Below are 11417 nucleotides of genomic sequence, written 5' to 3' on the forward strand. Positions count from 1 at the left end.
AATAATACTTATATATATATATATATATGTATGTATATATACTAAATACTATTAATTGAGTTGTTTGATGAAAATAAACATATTGTTGGGGTGTTTGATCATCAGATAAATATGTCGTGGTTCTGTTTATAATTGGTACTTCCATAATTAGACCCATACCATTTTTTGTGTGTGCTTGTAGGTCCAGTCTCGATAAGAAGTGACCTATTTTCATCCCTGGTTTTATCCAACAGTCTCTTGTGTTTTGACTTTTAACTTTTATAGTGGCTTACTTCTTCATTTGAGTCCTTAACCATCTGTCACAGCACAGATGTCAATTGCAAAGGTGTACACAAGTGCTAGGATTGGTACTGACAGGTTGCCTCTCATGACAAAGCTGCCAGCTGCACAGTTTAACTAAGAGAGAGGCGTGTGTTTTGAATAGACCCTACATATGAATATAGAATTAACATTTTATTTTTTGAACAATATTTAGACGTGAAGCCAAACTTATATTAACATCATTAAATCAAAACCTTCGTAATTTACATTTCTGTTTAGGTTTTCCTATTTCACAACTCATGGAAAAACAGTCTGTTACCCAAAATATTGATTGTTTAATAGTTGTCTCTCATGGCTGTCCTGCTTCTGCCAAAGATAACATATATTTTTGTCTCCTCCTGTCATTTGGTTGGAAACCTTTCGAACGTCAAACTGTCACATCAGATCAAAAACATTTTAATTTAACGCAAAAATGAAAGTTAAAAGTGTCATGGCCTGGTTTGTGCCGGATGGACCTCGTAAACCTGTCCCAGGTTTTCGTAATACACATATGGCTTTTTTGTGCTGTGTCGGCAACCGGAAGCTTCTTTTGTGAACTGGCCCAGTGCTCTGGGCTCTGGTCATGCTGAACCCAGCCTGTCAATCGCACTGCAGCAATGTTTCCCAAAATTCTGGGACCTGCAGCTACAGATGACAGAAACTTGGCATTTTTATTCAGCCACATTTTCTCTTCTCCTAGCTGCTTTCTGGAAAGAGGAGCAGACACGGGCCAAATATGTAACTGGTCAACATGACCCTGTGTCCCTTGATGGTTATGAGAGATAGGCATCTATCATTTGCTATTTTTAAAAGGAAAACCATTGTGCTTTGGGAAAACCAGCCAAACACAGGTGGCTGGAGACAATAGACAAGGGCTTGTTTCTCAGATGCCAAGCATTAAATAAACGGAACCTGTGGACTGGAAAACCTGTGACTTCGGAAGTGGCCTGATATACCCTCAATCACCCTAGCTTACCCCACAACAGTGCACTGCATTCTACAGACATTGTGGTGCAGCAGAAAGATCAGCAGAGATGCTATGACAAATCCAGAGGTTGTAAAATGGTTGGGTCATGTTGAAAAGTCAGTAAGTGAGCATGTGAAATGTAATACTTTTTGCATTGAAGAAATATTTTGACACTAATTCAGCTACCATTTCATAGCTTTTTTTTAATAATGGTTTGGGATTCCAGGGAGCATCAAGTGACATAAACCTTCTGGGAACTATGAGACAATGTCTTAAAAATGTCCTTGGTGATGTCCTCAGGATAAAATGTGAAGTAGGCAAAACCTTCAGTCAACCATGACACATCAACATCCTGACCACTTTAGGTGTCCATTTTGAGGTGTTCTGGGGACGTCTTAACAACATGTCTTTGTTTGAAGGGCACAGCCCCAGTCTTGTTCTTTCTGAGTGCACTAGAAATGTTGAACCTGCTTTGGATGGTAGCATGTAAAGGCATTTTGAGTCAGGGACTAGGGAAGGCCATGCTGTTGTAAGCTATTCTGCATTGGAATGTTTTTTGTGTTGGAAAGAAGCACAGATGTTTCAAAGGGATCCTTCTCCAGCTTCGGGTCAGCCAGGTTCATGCAGGGCGTCCAGAAATTGTTTGCTGTGACTTGTGACAAAAGTATAAAATGTTAAAAAGCCTAAAAATGTAGGGATAATCTGCTCAAGACAGAATATATCGCTAGAATAATCTACACAGATTATATTTCACTTTTTATCTAGTATTGCAATTGCTTAGTGCAAGTATCTGCAGTGTGTGTGTGTGTGTGTGTGTGTGTGTGCGTGCGTGCGTGCGTGTGTGCAAATGCACGTTTGTTTGTGCTTGTGTTTGTGTGCAAACGTTTGTGTTGTCCTTGCACACATACTTCTGCAGTACATTATGCGTGCAACCATTTTTAAAATTCTGTGTATGATGTTTTTGTATGGACCACTTATTAAACTTGACCTAATTTCTCAGGCGCTTGGTGAAGAATTCAGTTCAGGCGGTGAGAGAGAGAGAGAAAGAGAGAGAGAAAGCCTTCCTCTGTGAACCAGTGACTGAGATCTGCTCTTTCTCCCAGCTCTTTTAGGCTTTGGGTTGTGCACACCATAGCAAAACGTTTCGCAACTGAAAACTAAAACAAGTCTTTATTTTTTGACAAGTTTGCGTGTAGTCCCTCCTTTGGTTGACATTGTTTTCTGTCGTTTTGGTGCCGGGTGAGTAGGGCCATGGTCTTTGCCTCTCCACTTTTTCTCTGCTCTGGACGATTTTTCCTCCAGGCCTATAACAGGAAGCTTATTTTCAAGTTCATGCGAGGACAGGGAAAAGGGCTTTTCTTTCCACTGTGAATCATTTGGGAGAGAGAGGAAGAAGGAAAAAAAAGAAAAAAATCCCGAAGCCCTTGCCTTGCTGCCTTGCACTAAATCGACCCATCACAATCTGGCGTGTTAGTCTCTCCTACCCCTGCCTTACTGTCTGTTTTGGCTGAGTTTGTTGATTTTTTTATCCCCCAATTCCTTTTTTTTGGAGGATAGCATAGAACGAGGGGGAGCTGGGTTGAGTTCCTGAGTAACTCACAGATTTCATGAATCCAAATCTCTCTTGGTAGCTCCACAGGTCCTTCCGGTTTGGTTTTAAATTACAGAGAAACCTCTGACTTGTAGATACACACTGGCTGTATGACTTTGTACGTGTTTATGATATTAAAGCAGTGTAGATAAATGCAGTCTATTTAGTGAATCATTTTAAATTGCAACATTATGTTTAATAAATCGCTATATGTGTTTAATTGTTTATTTGAAAGCCTTTGAATTTTATTTAACTGTTGGCATGGCGATAGAGATTTAATATATTTGCATATACAGACCTTGTAGATGTATATCGAGTGGGGGATTCCCAACTGGGGTGTCTGTGGTTCCTGGCATTTCATGCATGCTTCAAGGAGATATCACTAATTTGCTCCCACCTTGTGGAAGTTAGAAGAATTACTGCAACACCAGTTCGCGTTCAAACAAACCCTACTTTTATATAGAATTTGCTATACGATACTCGCTTTCACTTTTGTTTGACCCCTTACAAAAGCTTTAACAATTATATTTTTGATCTTTTGTATTCACCCAACATAATTTATTGTGAATCAATGTTGTGAAACACTGTCATTCCACTATTTCTGCATATTTGGATATATATCATCAGCATTTTCAGCTACATAATGCCCTTTTAATGAAAACATACTGAATAAGATTTAACTCGGACTCCATAGCTGTCCTACTAACACAACTGAATTTTACAGTTGCTAGCTAGTCAGCCAACTATTCAGTTGAAAAAATAACAAAATAAATTAATAAAATACTTAATTGCTGGGCTAAATGAATTGAATGTTGAAAAAAGTTTGGACCCCTGATTTAAAGCCCTCCCCTCACACCTAGTGACTCAAGCTGGTCTAGCAGTCTAAGCCGCTGTGTCCTGTGCCCATTTACCACCACAACATGAGTTTGAATTTGGCCCACAGCTGTTATTATTTTTGTACTGTTTTTAATTGGTCACCAGACGATGTAGAAACAGAACAGCCTGTTAGCATGGTGGACCATGAATCTATTTCCTAATTTTACAAAATAGACTTTGTGAAAATACAGGAGATATATAAAACTTTCCATTTCTCTAATGTGTAAACAAATCTTGAATTACACATGTTGGAAAGTTTTCTGCTGTTAAAGTAAATACAGAAACCAGACTGCAATAAAGTAGTTGTCATTCTTCATGATTGATCTTGTCAGTTATGTTCATAACATAAACAAATCATGAACAAGGTTCTAATTAAAGTCTCAAACCTGGCATGTAAGTATCTTTTCAAGATATTGCTTTACACATGCTTACATGTAATTGAGAAAGTAAGGAGGGATTATCTATACATCAATTCAGTCACCGATGGTGTAATGTACCCAAAGATGGGACATTTTATGATAAAATGATCAAATTTGGTACATTAACGCTAGATATATTACGGAACATTTTAAAGATTAGAGGTGGTCTGAGAACAGATTAGAGGTGGCCAATCAGGCTAGCTATTTTAATACATTTGCCATTGGAAGAAGAAAATAGGATAAAATCTTACCAGATGATTCTAGGATAATGTGATCTAATATGTATAATAAGTGAATCTTAAAGTACTCATAATGGGTCAATCCAGATTTATTTTTTACATACATGGACATGTAAAGCAATATTTATGTATTTTTTCATGAGGAATATGACTTAATCATAATCAGCATACTCTCCAATCCTTTAAAATAATGCTTTTTGAAATAAAGCCAAATATAGTAAGTGAAAAAAGGTCTGTGCATACATTCTTCAGGATCTCTTGAGTCACAGCCTGCCGTGACATAAGCCTGAAGCGGCCATAGTAATAATCATTTAGCATTTAACTCCCAACAGATTAGGGACAGCTAAATATTGGGGCATGTCTTGCTCATAGGCATCTGGAAGCCATTTAGCTTTTTTATAACCCTGCTCTTCTAACCAGGACATTGGGCAAAGCATGTTGGGGCTAGCTAACTCAACTGATGTCTTCTGTTAGCTTTGCAGGTGCCTCAGGGAGTCGCCAGAGTGTGATGATGAGAAGAAATCTCTGCTCACCGCACACTGGGTAATACTGGCTAATTGGCATTGTCCATGGGGCTTCCAATCTATTTGTCAGCTAGCAGGACAGTCAAGACTTGGACATAGACTGTACATTTTTGTTACTTTCACAGATTACATTTTATCTAAATTTGAGCTTTAACAGTACCAGTTGAAAGTTTTGTTTAGTTTAACCTTTTTCCTCATGAAGTTGTCTGAGAGGATGCCAAGAGTGTACAAAGCTGTCACAGAGGCAAAGGGTTGCTACTTTGAAGAACCTAAAATATAAACATGTTTTAATTTGTTTAACACTTTTTTGGTTTCTAAATGGGGTAGTGTGTATGCAAATCAGTTCTGCAGTTCTGCATTAAAGAAATAAGCCTCAACGAATGTATGAAGAGCCAAGGATGTCTTCTTAATCTGAATGCCCTATCTTTATTCATCTCTAGTTTTGTCTTGTTTCATGTGAGATGTTGTATCAGTCCTGGACTAGCTAGGCTGCCTCAAGACTTTGGAGCACTTTAGGGCATGCGGAGCTTGTGGGTTAGATGATTTCACCATGGGCAACAACAACTGTCTACTTGTTTTCAGACAAATATGTTAAATGCATAGCCAGGTTGTCCAGCAAACACTGCATTTAGAAAGACAGCTAGTGACTGTAATTTAGCAAAACTCGGAAGCACACAGGCTACATTAGCATACTGGTTGGACATGACTACACTCATTGTTAGTTTATCCACTGACCACTGAATTTAGACTCATTATCTGTTTTTATTGGTTTTGTGAAGAAAATAGAATTGCTGCAAATATGGCTGTAGTGTGTCTTTTTGGGAACTGTGTTTATTCCTGTTCGCTGCTCTATTAATATATGTTGTGCAAGGTTTTATTTTAACTGTCCAGCAATATGAGGCTGGGATGTATGCTGTCATCATGTTGATCAAACTGGTTCTGAGTTTTGAGCAGAGCATGGCTGCAGGAAGATGTATTCAGTTGGCTGTGTTTAAAAATTTTCTTTTTTTTTAAATGCCTTTCTTGCAATTTCACATAATTTACATGACATAGAACAATGAAAGGAAATGTTCTTAACACTACTTGACCACAATGAGTGGTCAGAGTGACTCTGATAAACTTAGAATAAAAATGACCTCAGATTGAATGCAAACAATAGCCACAGATTGGAGAATATTAGGAGTTAACCTATATATTACTGTAGGCTGATACAGTGGCATTGCATGATGATGACTCAGACCAACTCACTGGTGTTGACCGATAAGCTGTTGCCAATGAAGTTATGTCAAGATACCTTAAAAAAAAAGTCACAGCTGTTCACTCAAAATTGAGACTTGCCTCTATATACAGATTAGTTGTCTCTTTTCTGCAGAAGGCATTTGTTTTCCAAACAGTAGGCCTACATTTCCCCGTGATTGTATTTAGAAAAAGGCAAACAAACCACTGAAATAGACTATAGAAATATAATACATAGATGGCAGTCCCATTTCAGCCATGCCCAGCAGCCATTCCTAGTGTAACCATGACCTTAACAGTCAAACTGACAGGTTTAGAGGATCCAAAAAAACCTGTCTATAGTGGCCAGAGTGCAACAAGCTCTTCTATTTAAAATAAAATGCTGCCCAGATTGCAGCCTTACTGACTGTGTGCTTATTTAAAGCAGAAGGAATATTGTTTTGTAAGTATAAAAAATGAAATTAAAATTTGCAAAACAGTATGAAAGTGTTTTGCAGCCCCCTCAACAAACGTATTTAATGCTGAAGAGAGAAATGTTAAGGCTCAGATTGACATCTGAAGGAAATTTCTGGGGTAGGAGCATACACCAGCAGCCACAGCCTTTTTTGTGCTTTTTCAATGCTTTTACACAAAAAGGGCATTATTGTAAATGCACAAGTTCTGGGTGTTGTTTGGAACTCAAAGTGTGGAAATATCCTAAAATGTTTTTAACTGCGGTGTCCCCAAGTGAATGTCTTTTTTGTGTAAAAAGGTCCTGGCACAGAACAAACCTAACACAGATCAATAATGGGAGGAAAAATAATATACATAGAATACACTGTTTAATTTGTTATTATAGAGATAGCTCAGATTTCGAAACGTTGATAAGTGATGCAGTGTTGTATGTTTGTGTAGGCCTAGTCAGCAGCAGTATAAGATACTATATATACATTTTCCCTGCGCATTTGTACAGTGGGGAGAACAAGTATTTGATACACTGCCGATTTTGCAGGTTTTCCTACTTACAAAGCATGTAGAGGTCTTTAATTTTTATCATAGGTACACTTCAACTGTGAGTTTCGGAATCTAAGACGAAAATCCAGAAAATCACATTGTATGATTTTTCTATGATTAATTTGCATTTTATTGCATGACATAAGTATTTGATCACCTACCAACCAGTAAGAATTCAGTTTTTTCTTTTAGAAGCCCTCCTTTTCTCCACTCATTACCTGTATTAGCTGCACCTGTTTGAAATTGTTACCTGTATAAAAGACACCTGTCCACACACTCAATCAAACAGACTCCGACCTTTCCACAATGGCCAAGACGAGAGAGCTGTGTAAGGACATCAGGGATAAAACTGTAGACCTGCACAAGGCTGGGATGGGCTACAGGACAATAGGCAAGCAGCTTGGTGAGAAGGCAACAATTGTTGGTGCAATTATTAGAAAATGGAAGAAGTTCAAGATGACGGTCATCTCCCTCGCTCTGGGGCTCCATGCAAGATCTCACCTTGTGGGGCATCAATAATCATGAGGAAGGTGGGGGGTCAGCCCAGAACTACACGGCAGGACCTGGTCAATGACCTGAAGAGAGCTGGAACCCCAGTCTCAAAGAAAACCATTAGTAACACACTACGCCGTCATGGATAAAAATCCTGCAGCACACGCAAAGTCCCCCTGCTCAAGCCAGCGCTTGTCCAGGCCCGTCTGAAGTTTGCCAATGACCATCTGGATGATCCAGAGGAGGAATGGGAGAAGGTCATGTGGTCTGATGAGACAAAAATAGAGCTTTTTGGTCTAAACTCCACCCACCATGTTTGGAGGAAGAAGAAGGATGAGTACAACCCCAAGAACACCATCCCAACCGTGAAGCATGAGGTGGAAACATCATTTTTGGGGAAGCTTTTCTGCAAAAGGGGACAGGACGACTGCACCGTATTGAGGGGAGGATGGATGGGGCCATGTATCGCGAGATCTTGGCCAACAACCTCTTTCTCTCAGTAAGAGTATTGAAGATGGGTCGTGGGTGGGTCTTCCAGCATGACAACGACCCGAAACACACAGCCAGGGCAACTAAGGAGTGGCTCCGTAAGAAGCATCTCAAGGTCCTGGAGTGGCCTAGCCAGTCTCCAGACCTGAACCCGATAGAAAATCTTTGGAGGGAGCTGAAAGTCTGTATTGCCCGACGACAGCCCCAAAACCTGAAGGATCTGGAGAAGGTCTGTATGGAGGAGAGGGACAAAATCCCTGCTGCAGTGTGTGCAAACCTGGTCAAGAACTACAGGAAACGTATGATCTCTGTAATTGCCAACAAAGGTTTCTGTACCAAATTTTAAGTTCTGCTTTTCAAATACTTATGTCATGCAATAAAATGCAAATTAATTACCTAAAAATCATACAATGTGATTTTCAGTTTTTTTGTTTTAGATTCCGTCACTCACAGTTGAAGAGTACCTATGATAAAAATTACAGACTTCTACATGCTTTGTAAGTGGGAAAACTTGCAAAATCGGCAGTGTATCAAATACTTGTTCTCCCCACTGTATTTCTCAGCACAGCAGAGGCCATTTGTGGACATTAAGATGGGACTACAAGGAGGACATGCCCACTCCATTGCAGTGCGGGTGAGAGCAGATTGACTGTGAACACCATATCAAGATAGCATCAAGGCTCTAAAAATATTTTTTTTCTAACAGGGAATTGCATTTCTTTACTACTACAAACATACATTATACTTTACTTGGTATTCAGGTATATTTAAATGAAACCTTTAAGCAAGATTTGTGGTTTGTATTTCTGTATACCATTCTCAAACTGCCTTCTGCTCTTAATACTTTTGGTTTGGAATGCCTTAAGTGTGGGAGAGTTAGGAGGAGATTTAAGCATGGTGGATTTGACCGAGACAGATAATCAAGACAGAACTGAGATGAATAATGATTGTTGGTCGTAATATTCTTTCTGTATAGATGATTATTACAGACTGACAATGTTCAATTTAAAACATTAATCAAAATGTTATGTCTTGCCCATGAAATTCAAGTTGACTTTTCAGAAGAGGGTTTTTTGACTTCCTCTGAATCGTTGGTATTTTTTACCACAGATTTAGGGATTCTATATATGGAGTTGCTTCAGAGCCGACTTTTCCTGTACCCCTCCTGGTCCACATTAATGACCTAAAAGCTTCTTTAGATATGCTAGATTATCAACTCACCCACAGTTTCTGCTCTAATAACAGGCTACTCTGGCAAGTTAAATAAAAGCTATATCTACATATATTACTTAATGATAGTATTGGGTATAATTAGCATAACCTTGGTATAAGGTTAATATAAGACAATTGTTATGTTTTTAGGATGATTGTGCAAATGGTCAATTCTTTTTACTAATGTGGTATCAGCTTAACCTTGACAACTAGGTTTATATGCATATTACCATGATTTATATATTATTGTTGGGATGTAGATGCTGCATGGATTTCTTTGCCAGTAAAAATAATGTTATCATACTAGATTGTGAATGCTCAGCCTGCTCGACTGTTAAACCAACTCTTCGTGAACAGGTAGCCACTCGTTTAGTGGTGCTACTACTGTGAACGTTAGTTGATGTACTACTCAACAGTGTATCATCAAAGATGTATTCCTTCAACAATTTGCCAGTTTAGTGGTGCTACTGTAACAGCTTCACTCCTATCGCCCCATGCTTGAACCAGCGATCCTCTGAATCATCACAATAATGAAGGAAGTAAAATGGCAAAGAAGTGCTGTGGCATTAACTAGGAAGAAGTTGATTATAAACACTGTGAACATGAGAGTGAAAGGAATTCGCTCCAGCCATAGAGTGATATACCCTCCACATATAAAGAGATACATTAGTTTTTAATGTAGATGCACAAAAGCTTCATATTGAATTGGAAATAATGGTTTGTCGGGTTGAGGGTCTGTCCAAATACTGGTTAAGCAGATAGTTAAAATCCCCTCCAATGATCACACAAGTCTAAAATATTAGTTTTTTAAAAAGAAACACTAGGGTAATCATTGTTTGGTTTGCAGGTATTAAGGTCCCAGAGTTGGAGTGAACCTTATGGATGGTAGAAATGGTATGCTGGTATACATATGTGCCATGCTATTGTGTTTATGTGTACATGAGAGCATGGGTTTTGGCATCGATTTAAAGTGTGTTGTTGACACAAAGAAGCTGGGTAATTTTTTATTGGGAAGACCTAAATTTGGTTAATGGAAACAGAACTTGTTTGGTATGTTTCACATATTTGGCCAGACATTTGGCCTACATCTACACCCAAGTCTTATATTAAAATAATTTTTCAGGTGTGTTTCTTGGAAGTCTATGATGCATTGAATGGGAATTATCAGTGGTTATCAGCCTCATAGTTATGGGTCAGAAGGGGCCTGCTACGCCTACTGGTAGGCTCAAAAGGCTGTTATCATCCATTCGTATGGTTAATCACGGATAAATACACAAGAAGACTCCAGATCCAATCCCAGACGAATTCAGGTCGCTGCTAAAGGTAAGACCATTAAAATGGGTTAAGGTTAGGGTTAGGGTAAGTCTACAGGTAAGACCATTAAAATGGGTTAGGGTTAGGGTAAGTCTACAGGTAAGACCATTAAAATGGGTTAAGGTTAGGGTTAGGGTAAGTCTACAGGTAAGACCATTAAAATGGGTTAGGGTTAGGGTATGTCTACAGGTAAGACCATTAAAATGGGTTAAGGTTAGGGTTAGGGTAAGTCTACAGGTAAGACCATTAAAATGGGTTAGGGTTAGGGTAAGTCTACAGGTAAGACCATTAAAATGGGTTAAGGTTAGGGTTAGGGTAAGTCTACAGGTAAGACCATTAAAATGGGTTAGGGTTAGGGTATGTCTACAGGTAAGACCATTAAAATGGGTTAAGGTTAGGGTTAGGGTAAGTCTACAGGTAAGACCATTAAAATGGGTTAGGGTTAGGGTAAGTCTACAGGTAAGACCATTAAAATGGGTTAAGGTTAGGGTTAGGGTAAGTCTACAGGTAAGACCATTAAAATGAGAGCCTTAAACTGTGATGATTTCATCAATACTAAATTATCTAAATACTAAATTAACCATGTGAATGGATGATAACAGCCTTCTGAGCCTACCAGTAGGCTAGCAGGCCCCTTCTGACCCATATCTATGAGGCTGATAACCACTGATAACGCCCATTCAATCCAATGATAACATTCGAACCGCCTGGCTTGATTAGCTGATCGAGACCTTTTACATTCCAGGAACTAAACGCACCCCCACC

The sequence above is a fragment of the Esox lucius genome, chromosome 23 (assembly GCF_011004845.1).
Source record: "Esox lucius isolate fEsoLuc1 chromosome 23, fEsoLuc1.pri, whole genome shotgun sequence".
In the NCBI taxonomy this organism is placed as follows: Eukaryota; Metazoa; Chordata; class Actinopteri; order Esociformes; family Esocidae; genus Esox; species Esox lucius.